The 12588-nt window shown below is 42.9% G+C and overlaps 1 long non-coding RNA gene across 1 annotated transcript in view; it reads left to right on the top strand.

Annotated features, from left to right (window-relative positions):
- LOC130285215 (uncharacterized) overlaps positions 1–1288 on the top strand; it is a 55705-nt gene extending 54417 nt beyond the window's left edge. Inside the window, exon 3 of the long non-coding RNA XR_008847297.1 lies at positions 106–1288. This is a non-coding gene — a long non-coding RNA (uncharacterized LOC130285215). The remainder of the gene's footprint in view (positions 1–105) is intronic.
- Positions 1289–12588: the final 11300 nt, after the last annotated feature.

Below are 12588 nucleotides of genomic sequence, written 5' to 3'. Positions count from 1 at the left end.
GATTTTTATATTGTGGTGTCATCACCAGTAAGGGCCCTGCTGGTGTAGGCGACTGTATATCATGCTGTATCTTTATTAAAACAATTATTTATATATTATTTCCAGATTATAAAGTCAGCTGACCCAGGACAGACCAATTGCTGAGACACATACACCTATAAGCTGGTCTCATGACCAAGTTACAGTTATGAAGCATATGGATGCAGCTGAGCTGGAATGAAACAGATGGTAGTTCAGCAATAGTTGGTAAAAAAAAAAAAAAAAAACTTACTATGCTTCTTCAAATGTATTTTTTTATTTATTTATTTTTTTTTTGAAGATAGAACACATAAAGAAACTTTAGAACACCTCTAGGCAAAAAAGATGTACAATCGAAATTAGATTCCAATCGGTGATGTCATTACCCGGGAAGCCCTTGTGGCTCATGTATCATCAGGACTTTTATTATAAAGGACTGTATCGATTTGCAAAGAGTCATAACTGATGTAAACAATGGCGCCGGCCTGCGGAGCACTTTATAAACCCGACATCCTATTTTTAGGGGATGCTGTGCAACTGCTGGATAACATGAAGATTAATATATAGATTCATCCTCCGAATAGTCACCGTGGGATACATCTTGCCTTTGCACCGAAGCGTCTTCTGTTTACAGCTCGGCAGCTCAGGGACCGTGATGGACCGATATTGACAGCTCAGACTATTCTGGCTTGATTGTTGTTTGCACAAGCTACAAATTAAAGGGGTACTCCGGCCCTAATACATCTAATCCCCTATATGCTGCACACTCGGAGCCTCCAGTGATGCGGAGAGCTCACAAAGGTGGGTGCTGTATGACAGATTGCGGGGGTCCCCAGCGGCAGGACCCCCGCGATCAGACATCGTATCCCCTATCCTTTGGATAGGGGATAAGATGTATTAGGGCCGGAGTACCCCTTTAAATTCTCCCTGCGGCTGTTTAGCCTAACATAGCATTTAGTGTGCTATTTTTACACTATACCATAATTCCTAGTATCGATTCGGCATTGTTTTGTTTTCTTACTGCCTTTCAGGTAGGCGAAAGAAAATGTAAGACGCTTTCAGATTGTGATTAAACATTACGCAGATCATTAACCCAGCGTGGGGAATTTACTGACTCAGTGTTTGTGCCTGTGTTGTGAATGTGTTTGTCGCTGACTGCGGGTTTTAAGGAGCCGTCGATGCATGTCTTTAGTCTATCAGCCTTATGTTTACATAGGTTTGGTGATCTCATGTGAGAGCGTTATTAAGCGCATAAGGCGTCTGTGTCACACCTGACGTAAGTAATTCAAGCTTGAAAATATGTAAAAGGAGGATAAAGCATTTATTTTCGGTGGTAAAACACTTGGATTGCCGGCACTTCTGAAAATCTTCAATTTCTTGCAGGTAAAAACAGGATACAAAAATACAAAAGCAAACTTCCATGTAGCATAGAATAGCAAGATTGACGCGTTTTGGGTGCGCAGACCCTTTCACAGGAACCTAAACACGAAATGGCATTCACAGGTATATATAAGGAGGAAAAGGGGGAGGAGGGAGGGGAAGACACCTGAATTCCTTAACCCCATCATTACTTTTTACACAGGATATAGAAATCCCTATATCAGACACACGAACGCAAACTATTTGGCACATAGTGTGAATATATCCCAATAGAAAGCAATATCGGCAAAAGAGACATGAACACATAGAATATTAAATAAACCTCAATCATGAAAGAATAAATCAGTGTGATTATTGAGACCTTTAGGCCTTTGCCATTTCTTGTTTAGGTTTCTGTGAAAGGTCTGCGCACCCAAAACGCGCCAACATTGCTATTCTATGCTACATGGAAGTTTGCTGTTATATTTTATATCCTGTTTTTACCTGCAATATATTGAAGATTTTCAGAAGCGCCGGCAATCCAAGTGTTTTTCCTATTCTACTAAGTGCAGCCGTGCACCCCGCCCTGAGGAAGCGGACATACTTTCCTTCTCACTTTTTTTGGTGGTTCATGAAATTACACTGATCAGCCATAACATTAAAACCAATAGCCTAGTACTGCCACCAAAACAGCTCTGACCTGTTGGGGCTAGGACTCTACAAAATCTCTGAAAGTGTACTGTAGAATCAGGCCAAGACCTCAGAAACAGATTCTTGAAACCTTTAAGAACACAGTCAAGCGTACCTGTCATATCACAGAAAAAAATTATGCTTATATATGTCACTCACTAGATTATGCAGATTCTTTCCATGTCTTTTCATGTGTCTAGCTGTATTTGACTGACAAATCACTCTGTTCTGCTGCTCATTCACTCTGACATTCTCTGCTCAGGAAGGGGTGTGTCCAAGGCAAGCACTGAGCCCGCCCTCACTCACCATGCATTATTTTCCTCCTACAGTCTGATGTGCCGTACTGGGTCTCATCATCCAATCATTGCAGGCTGCTCTGTAACCCCCTCCTCTCTGTTTTCATGCTGCAGTCTGATAGGACAGGAGTGAGCACAGAGGAGTGCTAGTCCTGCCCTCACTTACTGGACCCAGCCTTTGCTTCATCTGGGACAAAGATGTTGCTGCAGACGTACAAGATTATGTTCTTAATGGTATAGGGACCCCTAGTGGTATTTTTTATTAGCCAAGATTTCTATAAAGGAGATTATAAATAAATATTTTTATGAAGTATATAAGAAAGGTTAATGTTTTGCCAAGATGTACAACATATTAAAAGTTTTTGAATTTGACAGTGCACATTAAAATTTTGTGTTTTCATCTTCTAAGATCCATAACTCTTTTATTTTTCTATCCACAGAGCCATATGAGGGCTTGTTTTTTGTGCGACCCATAGTACTTTGTAATGACACCTTTCATTTTACCATAATAAGTGTGGCAATACAAAATATTGTATTATTATAATTTTTTATTTTTTTTGGGGGGGGGAGGGGGGTTTAAAAGGCGCCATTGCAACTTTGGTTGGGAACTTGCTTTCACGCAGTGCATTTTATGGTAAATCTGACATGTTTTCTTTTTTCTGTGGGTCAGTATGATTAAAACAATACCCATGTTTACACGCTTCTCTATTATTGCACTATTTAAAAAAAAAAAGTTTAACTTTTAAGACTAAACTAGTTTGCTTAAAACTGTGCTCTTCTGACCCCTATAACTTTTTTATTTTTCTGTATACAGGGCTGTATGAGGGCTCAATTTTTGTGCTGTGATTTGTTGTTTTATCTGTGCCACATTTGTTTAGCTGGGAGTTTTTGATCACTTTTTTATTAATTTATGTCTGATATATGAAGCGACCAAAAATCTGCAATTATATATATTGGTATATATTTCACTTCATTAACAAGGACCTTTTTAATGTTCTAACTGATTGCTGATCATATAATGCAGTGTTTTCCAAACAGTTTGCCTCCAGCTGTTGCAAAACTAGTTTGTAGTCTCAAAAAAAAAAAAAAAAAAAAAAAATATATATATATATATATATATATAGACACACACAAGCGCTACTGATCAAGGTGCCTACAGCAGCTCAGAATACAGGTGGGGTACCCTGATCACCACAACTATAAGATGAGCTAAAAAATATATATAAAATAACGTATTAGGCGATTTGTAGGACTTACTCTAATTTTGGACCATAAAATTAAATGTATTAAATATGGGTGTGCATAAATATTACTTGCAGTTATGATGAAATTTCATTGATAAGTAATATATTTGCACACCCATATTTAATACAGTCATTTTTATGGTACAATACTAGACTGTGTCCTACAAAGCGCTTAATACGTTATTTTATAGTTTGTAGTTTCACAACAGCTGGAGGCACTGATATTGGAGGCACTGACACTGATATTAAGGTTACTGTTGTATCTAAGATACATAAAATTTTCCAAATATACTTTCTGCATCAATTTTTCATGGTCAAGATCTCTGCTTGCTGTAATTCAATAGGAACCTTCATTGTTTACTTCTAGAGGATAAAATTCTGTTTGGGTCATGTGACAGCCAAAGGCTCTCAGAGCATGATGGGAATTGTAGTAAGGCATTAGCTGTTGAGCCACAGGTTGGGGAGCACCACCCTAGAATCACAGTACTGCATGGCTTTTTAATGCCACAAGAGGGCAGCACTACCCTAAGAAACAACTATACACAAATTGCATCGCTTCTCAGCCTTTTGGCTAAGATCAAGGGTAGTACCTTCCTGTTAGTTGGCGTTGTGGATGACCACCAAGGCAGGATAAGGGAACCACACAGAATGGTGCAGGTGTACCAGGACTGGCTGTATGGCCAGGCGGCGGGCCCTGAAGCAACCTGTATCTTCTGGATCTCGCCCTAAGGTTCGGGTAGAGTGAAGGCCGAGGTGCAAAAGTGCCCTGGGAGTGGTGACCCCAGGGTGCCGGAACTCACTTGGGAGTAGCGACCCCACTTGACTGATGGCATGCAGCACGCACTTTTTCTCTCACTCTTCTGAGCACTCACCTCTAGCGTTCCTGCCTTCTGGCTGTTGATCTGCAGAGGAATTTTTATAGATCCGGCAGGATGTCCGGGCAGTATCACACTGTGCACATCCACTTGTTTATTTTATAAGTTTTGTCACTGTTCTCACGTTTGTGTTCTTTTTATGTACACTAGGATTTGGTCAGGGTGCGGTAGCCCTTCTGGGTGTCCCTCCTGCAGGTCCAGGGGAGGTGTATGTGGCCATCAGATTCCTCGCCTCCCTGCCATGCCCCATGGTATTCCTGCTTTGGCAGGAATGCTGAACTGGTTTTGCTGGATCCTCGGTGGCAACTTGATTAACGCCTAATTGTTCGCCAGAAACACTTTTCGGTCCCTGAGTAACTTCGGCGAAAGAGGACATCATACCTGGAACTTTGCAGGTGCCTTTTAGCCCGGAGGCGAAGGGTTTGGTTTGTTGGGGGGCATCTCTCCTGTTGGAGAAGGGCTTGCGATGGACCGCATCCTCGTGCAATTTTTTTGTGAGGCCACCTTGGTGGATGGGGGGGGGACACGTTTTGATCAAAAAGTGCGCTAAGAGCCTCCATTTTGTTGACCAAGTGTGCTGCTGCTATCTACATCTATCTATCTACATGTTTTGTAGATAGATAGATAGATAGATATGAGATAGATAGAAGATAGATAGATATGAGATAGATAGAAGATAGATAGATATGAGATAGATAGATAAAAAATCCAAATAGAAGCAGCACATCAAGCAGTATTGGCTGATAATAGACGCGGGGTGCTCGTATACTTGGAGCCTGGTTCCACCGGTTCCTTAATCCAGAAATGCAAAATAGGATGCAGCACACCACGGATGCAATCAAAGTTGATGGTTTATTCCATAACGTGCAAAAGACAACGTTTCGCCAGCCTCACACTGGCTTTTTCAAGTCTTGAAAAAGCCAGTGTGAGGCTGGCAAAACGTTGTCTTTTGCACGTTATGGAATAAACCATCAACTTTGATTGCATCCGTGGGGTGCTGCATCCTATTTTGCATTTCTAGATAGATAGATAGATAAGAGATAGATAGATATTAGATACAGTGGGGATCAAAAGTTTGGGCACCCCAGGTAAAAATTTGTATTAATGTCCATAAAGAAGCCAAGGAAAGATGAAAAAATCTCCAAAAGGCATCAAATTACAGATTAGACATTCTTATAATATGTCAACAAAAGTTAGATTCCTGATGACTGCCATTTATTAATTACATTCCGAACAGAGGATATTGACATCTGAAAACGTTTTGCTATCTTCTTATAGCCTTCTCCAGCTTTGTGAGCGTCAACTATTTTCAGTTTCAGATTTCTAGACAACTGCTTAGAAGAACCCATGGTGCTGATTGTTGGGGCAAGGTCAGATGAGTCTGGGCATTTAAAACCTTTGAGATTGACATCACCTGGTCTTCCCAGATGATGATTGAGAACAATCCATTACACTGGCAGGTCTCAGCTTTGCAAAGGGGGCAGTGCATGCTATAAATCTGCAGGGTGCCCACACTTTTGCAGACGCCATTTTTTTGTTTTCTGTTATTTTGAAAGTGTAAATGATGGACATAAAATCTAACTTTTGTTGACATATTATAAGAATGTCTAATCTGTAATGTGATGCCTTTTGGAGATTTTTCCATCTTTCCTTGGCTTCTTTATGAACATTAATACAAATTTTTACCTGGGGTGCCCAAACTTTTGATCCCCACTGTAGATAGATATGAGATAGATGGATAGATAGATAGATCCAGTGCTGGTCACTTATAGTACATTCACATACACAGTAGTTCGGTCCCACACCCGGATTCTCTTGTACACAGCAGCTGAATGATTCCAGCTATTTTGCTGCCACCAATAAAAATGAGTGCACTAAAAGCGTTGTCTTCTGACCAAGGGGGGCGCCATAACAAGTATGTAACAGTAATATGTACACATAGGAGTATGATTTTATGTTTCATATAACTGTTGGAATACAGATAGGCAAGTGTTAAAATATATACATTTTTGTTTATTTATTTAAAGTTGTATAAGAAAACTCTTATGTAGTTCTTGTATCCATGCAGTACGAGGCCGCCATGTAATTACCTTTCTCTAACCTTTATAGTCTGACTACATTCCCTTTTCTATCCAGTGATAACCTTTTTATCTCTTCACGGATCCCTAAAGTAGAATGTTGACATTTTCCTATATGATGCATTGATCTGTGTTACTAACACACCGCAAGAGCGTAAAGTTTAATAGAGCACTGACTCCCTAGCTGATGAACTCTTCGCTTAAAAGGTCACTTATATAGGGAACCTGTCATCAGATGGTACCCCATATAACTGGTGGCATTATATCTGCACTTACCACGACCTATTGTTCTCACTGATGGACATTATCCCTTTTTTAATGGTCCCCGCTTCATGGTAAAGTCCTGTAAGTAGTCTTAGGGGCGTATGGTATCTTACATAGTTAGTACGGTCGAAAAAAGACATATGTCCATCAAGTTCAACCAGGGAATTAAGGGGTAGGGGTGTGGCGCGATATTGGGGAAGGGATGAGATTTTATATTTCTTCATAAGCATTAATCTTATTTTGTTCCAGGAATGTATCTAATCCTGTTTTAAAGCTGTTAATTGTTCCTGCTGTGACCAGTTCCTGAGGTAGACCGTTCCATAAATTCACAGTCCTCACGGTAAAGAAGGCGTGTCGCCCCTTGAGACTAAACTTTTTTTTCTCCAGACGGAGGGAGTGCCCCCTCGTCCTTTGGGGGGGTTTAACCTGGAACAGTTTTTCTCCATATTTTTTGTATGGGCCATTAATATACTTATATACGTTTATCATATCCCCCCTTAAACGTCTCTTCTCAAGACTAAACAATTGTAACTCCTTTAATCGCTCCTCATAGCTAAGATGTTCCAAGCCCCATATTAGTTTAGTCGCGCGTCTCTGCACCCTTTCCAACTCCGCAGTGTCCCTTTTATGGACAGGTGACCAAAACTGAACAGCATATTCCAGGTGAGGCCGTACCAATGCTTTATAAAGGGGGAGTATTATGTCCCTGTCCCTTGAGTCCATGCCTCTTTTGATACATGACAATATCCTGCCGGCTTTGGAAGCAGCAGCCTGACATTGCATGCTATTCTGTAGTCTTTGATCTACAAGTACACCCAGATCCTTCTCTACCAGTGACTCTGCCAGTTTAATCCCCCCTAAGACATACGATGCATGCAGGTTATTAGTACCCAGATGCATAACTTTACATTTATCCACATTGAACCTCATTTGCCAAGTGGATGCCCAGACACTTAGTCTATCCAAGTCATCTTGTAACTTATGCACATCCTCTATAGACTGTACCGTGCTACAAAGCTTGGTGTCATCTGCAAAGATAGAAACAGAGCTGTTAATACCATCCTCTATATCATTGATAAATAAATTAAACAACAGCGGTCCCAGTACTGAACCTTGGGGTACACCACTAATAACCGGGGACCAATCAGAGTACGAATCATTGACCACCACTCTCTGGGTACGATCCATGAGCCAGTGTTCAATCCAGTTACAAACTAAAATTTCCAAACCCAAAGACCTTAACTTACCTGTCAGACGTCTATGAGGGACAGTATCAAATGCTTTAGCAAAATCCAGAAACACTATATCCACAGCCATTCCTCTGTCAAGGCTTCTACTCACCTCTTCATAAAAGCAAATTAGATTGGTTTGACAACTTCTATCCTTAGTAAACCCATGCTGGCTATCACTTATAATACAATTATCCCCTATGTATTCCTGTATGTAATCCCTTATAAGTCCTTCAAACAATTTACCCACAATGCACGTTAAACTTACCGGTCTATAGTTTCCTGGGGAAGACCTAGAGCCCTTCTTGAAGATTGGCACCACATTCGCCTTGCGCCAGTCCCTTGGCACAATACCAGACACCAGAGAATCTCTTAATATCATGAACAGGGGTACAGATATTACTGAACTTACCTCTCTAAGAACTCTTGGGTGTAGTCCATCCGGTCCTGGGGATTTGCTTACATTTATATCACTTAACTTACCTTGTACCATCTCTACATTAAGCCAGTTCAGTACATTACACGATGTGTTACCAGCACTGACCTGGCCAATGTCAGCTCCTTCTTCCATAGTGTATACAGAACTAAAGAACCCATTCAGTAGCTCCGCCTTCTCTTGATCGCCTGTGACAACCTCCCCATTATCATTATTAAGGGGTCCTACATGCTCTGTCCTTGGTTTTTTTGCATTTATATATCTAAAAAAATATTTAGGATTAGTTTTGCTTTCTTTGGCCACCTGTCTCTCATTTTGAATTTTTGCTGTTTTTATTACATTTTTACAGATTTTATTAAGCTCCTTGTACTGTTTAAATGTTATCGCTGACCCATCAGATTTGTATTTTTTGAAGGCTATTTTTTTGCTGTTTATTGCTCTTTTAACATCATGTGTCAGCCATGTAGGATTTAGTTTCAATCGTTTATATTTGTTCCCCTTTGGTATATATTTAGCTGTATAGTTATTTAGAGTTAATTTAAAGATGTCCCATTTACCTTCTGTATCAGTATTTGAGAACACCTCCCCCCAGTATATGTCCTGTAGTGCAGCCCTCAGCCCAGGGAAATTTGCCTTTTTAAAGTTATATGTTTTTGCCTTCCCCGCCTGTCTTTGTTTTCTACATTTTAAGTCAAAAGTAACTATATTGTGGTCGCTATTCCCAAGGTTTTCCCGCACAGTTACATTACCAACCAGCTCTGCGTTGTTGGAAATGATCAGATCCAACAAGGCATCACTTCTTGTTGGGTCCTCCACAAACTGGCCCATAAAATTATCCTGCAATAAATTTAGGAATTGTCGCCCCTTTGTAGTTTTAGCCAACCCCGGACCCCAATCTATATCTGGATAGTTAAAATCTCCCATTATTACCACTGTACCTGCCCGGGCGGCCCTCTCTATTTGTTTATGAAGCCGAACTTCTATCTCTTCAGTGATATTAGGGGGTCTGTAGATTACCCCAAATATTATTTTTTCAGTATTTCCCTCCTTTTGTAATTCTACCCACAATGATTCCACATCCTCAGAATCATCACACACTATGGCATCGTTCACACTGACTTTCATACCACTTCTTACATACAGACAGACTCCACCACCTTTTCTGTTCATTCTATCCTTGCGAAACAATGTAAACCCCTGCAGATTGACAGCCCAGTCATGCGAGGAGTCCAGCCATGTCTCAGTGACCCCAACTATATCAATATGTTCCTCCAGTATCAAGGCCTCAAGCTCCCCCATTTTATTTGCTAGGCTTCTGGCATTTGTGAACATACACTTTACATTTCCATCCTTTATGTTATTGGGGTTAATGGGATTCAAGGGTGTAAGTTTTATTTTCATGTAGTCACCGCTGTAACCACGCCTTCCAGGTCTGATTGACAGCTCAGGCACCACCAACATCACTGCTCAGGGAGCAGAGCAGTGACTAAGGCCATGCCCAACTGTCAATCAGACCCAGTAGGCGTGGTTACAGCGATGACCACATAACGATGCCGTACACCTCTGGGACTTCTTATGAGACATTACCATGAAGAGGGGGACCATTGGAAAAGTAATTATCTCCACCAGTAAGGATGATCTGGAGGACAATGGGGCATGGAAAGAAAGCAGATTTTACCCTATATCATGTGGTGCCACCAGTTATACTGGGTAAAATGTGACAGTGACAGTTCTCCTCTAAGGCCATGTTCACACGGCGGAATTTCCAAGTGGAATTCCTCAGAAATATTCCCCTTGTAAATTCCGCAAAATTTACTTCACATTATCTTCAATGGGGATTCCACTGTCCCGTTCACACAGTGGAATTTCCACGGCGAACATTCTGTATTATGAATTCCACAAAATTATAAAACTAGTCTTTAAATTTTTCAGAATTCTATTCAGAGCCCCTGTTAAGTTAATGGGACTCTTAATTCAAGCGGAATCTGTGTTTGGAAAGCAGAGAAATTCCACTCGAATTCTGAAAAATAAAAAAATCCTGTGTGAACGTGGCCTAAAGGGGAGTTCATTTTGACAAGTAGAGGTTAAAGGGGTACTCCGCTCACAGACATCTTATGCTGTATCCAAAGGGGATCATGGGGGTCCCACCGCTGGGACTCCTTGCAATCTCCGTGCCGCACCTGGCATTCTAAACAGTATGTATAGAATGGTGGGTTTCCACAGTCAGAGACGTGATGTCACACCACGCCCTCTCCATTCATGTCTATGGGAGGGAACGAGATCTCTGGGCAGAGTACCCCTTTAACCCCTTAAGGACACATGACGTTCTCATACGTCTCCATTTCCGAGTCCTTAAGGACACATGACGTATGAGAACGTCATGTGTTTTACCGGCCCCCCGCAACCATCTGGAGCAGAGCCGGTCCCCGATGCCTGCTGAAATCGTTCAGCAGGCATCGGGGCATATCGCCCAGGGGGGTCATTATGACCCCCCATGTCGGCGATGGCCGCAGATCGCTGGACAATTCAGTCCAGCGATCTGCGGCAGATTCCGGGTCAATCGGGTCTCCAGTGACCCGATGACCCGGAATTACTGGCTGATCGGGGCCGTCAGAGACGGCCCCGATCAGCCAGAGCCAGCAGGGGTGAGGTGGCACTGGTGCCACCTCACGATCGCCCTGATTCGTCGGCCGGATTACCGGCCGACCAATCAGGGCGCCTGCTGCGGGTGTCACTCCCGCAACCCGCTCCGCCCCTCTTCCGGAGGACGTGAGCGGGTGCGGGACGTGCACCCCGGGTGCTGGGGACCCCGATCCCCGGCGCCCCTGTTGGGATCGGGGCCCCAGAAGCAGCGGCGGCGGCGGAGACGACGAGGGACTGACCTGGTGCAGCGAGGATCGTTGGAGGTGAGTGACAGCCTCCTGCTGTTGCTTAGCAACAGCTCCCAGCATGCAACAAGGGCATGCTGGGAGCTGTAGTTATGCAACAGCAGGAGGCAGACCACCACAACTCCCAGCATGCCCTTATGGGCATGCTGGGACTTGTAGTTTTGCAACAGCTGGAGGCACATTCTTTCTATGGAAAAGTGTACCTTCAGCTGTTGTGTAACTACAACTCCCAGCTTGCACAATCAGCTAAAGTGCATGCTGGGAGTTGTAGTGGTGCATCTGCTGGTTGCATAACTACAACTCCCAGCATGCCCATTGGCTGTCGGTGACTGCTGAGAGTTGTAGTTTTGCAACAGCTGAAGGCACACTGAGTTAAGTAGCAAACCAGTGTGTCTCCAGCTGTTGCATAACTACAATCCCCAGCATCCCCAGCCAAAGTAGTATGCCTCCAGCTGTTGCATAACTACAACACCCAGCATGCCCTTCCGCTGTCCGTACATGCTGGGGGTTGTAGCTTTTGCAACAGCTGAAGGCACACTGGTTGCAAAACACTGAGTTTGTTACCAAACTCGGTGTTTCACAACCAGTGTGCCTCCAGCTGTTGCAAAACTACAACTCCCAGCATGCACTGATAGACCGTACATGCTGGGAGTTGTAGTTTTGCAACAGCTGGATGTTCCCCCCCCCCAATGTGAACGTACAGGGTACACTCACATGGGCGGAGGATTACAGTAAGTATCCGGCTGCAAGTTTGAGGTGCGACAAAATTTCTGCCGCAGCTCAAACTGCCAGCGAGAAACTACTGTGAACCCCCGCCCGTGCGACTGTACCCTAAAAACACTACACTACAGTACACTAACACAAAATAAAATAAAAAGTAAAAAACACTACATATGCACATACCCCTACACAGCCCCCCTCCCCAATAAAAATGAAAAACGTCTGGTACGCCACTGTTTCCAAAACGGAGCCTCCAGCTGTTGCAAAACAACTACTCCCAGTATTGCCAGATAGCCGTTGACTGTCCAGGCATGCTGGGAGTTTTACAACAGCTGGAGGCACCCTGTTTGGGAATCACTGGCGTAGAATACCCCTATGTCCACCCCTATGCAAGTCCCTAATTTAGGCCTCAAATGCGCATGGCGCTCTCACTTTGGAGCCCTGTCGTATTTCAAGGCAACAGTTTAGGGCCACATATGGGGTATCGCCGT

The sequence above is a fragment of the Hyla sarda genome, chromosome 8, assembly GCF_029499605.1.
Source record: "Hyla sarda isolate aHylSar1 chromosome 8, aHylSar1.hap1, whole genome shotgun sequence".
Classification (NCBI taxonomy): Eukaryota; Metazoa; Chordata; class Amphibia; order Anura; family Hylidae; genus Hyla; species Hyla sarda.
Note: the sequence above shows the minus strand (reverse complement) of the source record. Positions and strands in the feature narration are given on the sequence as shown.